We start from the raw sequence: 2,986 nt of genomic DNA on the forward strand, positions 1-2,986 counted from the left end.
CCTTCTGACCCTACTTGTATGATTCTATGATGGCGAGCCCTTTTCCTTAGTTGAGTGGCCAGGGTTCAGGTGGCTCATGGCACTTGTGACCCCATACTACCACCTTCAGCAGGATGGTGGTGCCCTCCCTGTATGAGGCATGCTAGGAGTACTTGAGGGAGGAGCTGTGCAAGGCAGGTACACAGGTGGCTTTACACTTCACTTCAGGCATCTGGAGCAGCTGGGGTGATGATCACACCTATCTCTCCCTTACAGATCACTGGTGTGACCAGTCAGGCTGTTGGTGGGCTCTCCTTCAAGCCGAGGCAATGGATGAGTCCCACATGGCAACCAAATTATGGGGCCATGAACTGCTTGGTGCAGGGGTGGCTCATTTGGCAGGGCGAGCTCACCCACGGGTTCATTGTCATCAACAGTAGGGCCAATATGATCAAGGCAGTCCATGATGCCAACTTTGTTGGCATCCACTGTGTGGCACACATGTTGCACCTTGTTGTCAGGGATGCCTTGGAGCAAGACAGGGATGCTGGTGACAGAGCCAGCACCATTAGCAAGCTCATTTCCAAATTCAGGAAGATGGCAGGCTACTTCCACTGGAGCATGAAGGGGGGCAAGATGCTGCAGGAGAAACAGGCAGAGCTGAACATCCTGCAGCACAAAATCATGTAGGAAGTACAGACTTGGTGGAACACCACATACCTGACACTTGAGAGGCTGGTGGAGCAACAGAAGGCCATCCATGAGATGGCCTTGGTCAGGGAGATTGGGATCAGTGGCCCCCTTAACAGAGTTGAGTGGAATACCATATCTCAGATCTTGATAGTCCTCAAAACCTTCCTTGAGGCCACTGAGACCCTCAGCACTGCCAATGTCCTCCTTAGACAAGTGATCCCCATAGCAAGGGAACTTCAGAGCCAAATAGGGAGCTTCCAGGGGATCAATGTTCCTGGCTGGGGCAAGCTGCTGTCACCAGACATCCAGACACAGGTGAGGTGGCTGAAGGAAGGCATCAGGAAATTACTTGATCCCTTGCGGTCCAGTACAGTTCACGTGCCAGTCGCCATGTGTGACCCAAGGGTGAAGGGCAGCATATGCAGCAGCCAAACCCTGAATCAGTGGATGGAAGTGTCGGTGAGGAGAGTCAGGGAGGCAGAATGGTGGAGGTGGGGGCACATAGAAGAGGGAGCTCCACTGTCCCATGCAAGCACACCATCCACCAGCTAGTCTCCTCCTCCACCACAGGTACTGCCAATGTGGGCCATGGTCATGGCTTCTATGGGGCATGCTTGATGGTGGGGTCCAGAGCCACCAGACCCCACCATCAAGCAAGTAGTGCTCAGGCCTTGGTGGCTGCCTATCTTGCCAAGGACATGGAGGCACGCCTGTGAGAACCCTTGGCCTACTGGGCAAGCTGCAGCCAGATGTGGCTGGATCTGGCCACAGTTTCCCAGGAACATCTATCAGTGTTCCAAGCAAGAGAGTGTTCAGCATTGCTGTGGATGTTGTGACACCCCACCGCACCTGTCTGAATTCTGATTTGCTGGAGCAGCTGGTGTTCCTCAAAGTGGACAAAGGTACAGACGGAGTGAATGCCACCCTCCTCACTCCATCCACACCTATTTTATTTTTTTAGAAATCAGTTAATGTCCCCCTCTCAGAGCTGGAGGGAACACTTGCTGCACCACCAGCCAGCAGAGGAAGAACATGTCCCTGCTGAGCTCCTGTGCCAGGACAAACTTGGAGGTATGGACTGGAACTATGGGGAAGGAGGAGGCTCCAGGTGCTGGGCATAACCACTAAAACTGCACTCTGCCAGGATCAGGGAGGCCTAGTGGCACTGCTGGCAGTGCAGCAGGCCTGTAAATGCCAGGACCAAGAATCCCCTGGTGAAAGGTGGGTAGGAGGTGCCATAATGCACCTAACACATGCATGCTAATGCATGCATGCATGCATGGTCCTGGCTGGGGAAAGCCCAGACCTATTACGTCAGGCCTGAGGCTTACTGGTTGCAGTAGAGTTGTGATGCTCCAGGTGAGCTCAGCTTAGCTGCCTGAGATGCCAGCTTTTGGGTTGAAAATTCCTTTGTCAGGCTGAGTAAGCACCTGCAGTTGGTGTTTCTGATGGTCCTGGATGGAAGGAATAGTAAAGAAGTCAGAGACTAGCCTGGCATACAACGCAGGCAAGAAAGCCAGTCAGTGAAAATGGAAATGGAAGCATCAGAGGGTGAGGGACAGGCTAGCATGGGGATGGGAGGGGAAGGGGGATGTAGAAGCACAGGTAAAAGTGTAGAGGTACCTGGGGAGTCAGATGCCCGGCAGCTTGTAATATGTCAGAATTCCATTCTCTATACTGAGTCTATAAGTTTCTGTACCTACTACCTAGGAGGTTGATGAAGTGAAATGTATAGGTCTAGTTTTGAAAAATGGTTTGTAAATTGGATCAGGCCTGAGAGACTGGAGGTATTGTGTGTGTGTGGGGGGGGGGGGGGGGCGGTTGGTGCGGAATGTGCCCCCACAGGTACTTGGGTGTTGCTGTCTTTGATAGATTCTGGTGTGCAGTTTGTGGGGGTATGGAGATAGTTGGCAGGTTTTGTGTTTTGAGCTGTAGGGAGGTGGCTTCAGTTCTGCTGATGAGGTTAGGTGCCTGTTTTAATTTACAAACCACTTTTCAGAGCTGGGCCTATGAACTTCACTTCATCAGCCTCTTAGGTAGTAGGTACAGAAACTTGTGGACTCAATATACACAGTGGAATTCTGACACACTGCAACTTACCAGATATCTGACTCCCCAGGCACCTCTGTATTTTTACCTCGCTGCTATATTCCCCTTTGCCCCTACCCCCCACCCCAGCCTGTCCCTCACCCCCCGATGCCTCTATTTCCATTTTCAATGACTGGCTTTCTTGCCTACACTGAATTCCAGGCCAGCCTCTGGCTTCCTTACTATTCCTTCCATCCAGGACCAGCAGACACACAGACCAAATACA

General features: G+C 52.1%; 1 long non-coding RNA gene across 1 annotated transcript in view; it reads left to right on the plus strand.

Moving 5' to 3' along the window:
- LOC109300100 overlaps window positions 1–2,784 on the plus strand; it is a 9,163-nt gene extending 6,379 nt beyond the window's left edge. Inside the window, exons 2-3 of the long non-coding RNA XR_002098116.1 lie at window positions 277–279; window positions 2,747–2,784. This is a non-coding gene — a long non-coding RNA (uncharacterized LOC109300100). The remainder of the gene's footprint in view (window positions 1–276; window positions 280–2,746) is intronic.
- Window positions 2,785–2,986: the final 202 nt, after the last annotated feature.

This window comes from Gavialis gangeticus, unplaced genomic scaffold (assembly GCF_001723915.1).
Source record: "Gavialis gangeticus isolate Ggan-Ray unplaced genomic scaffold, GavGan_comp1, whole genome shotgun sequence".
Classification (NCBI taxonomy): Eukaryota; Metazoa; Chordata; order Crocodylia; family Gavialidae; genus Gavialis; species Gavialis gangeticus.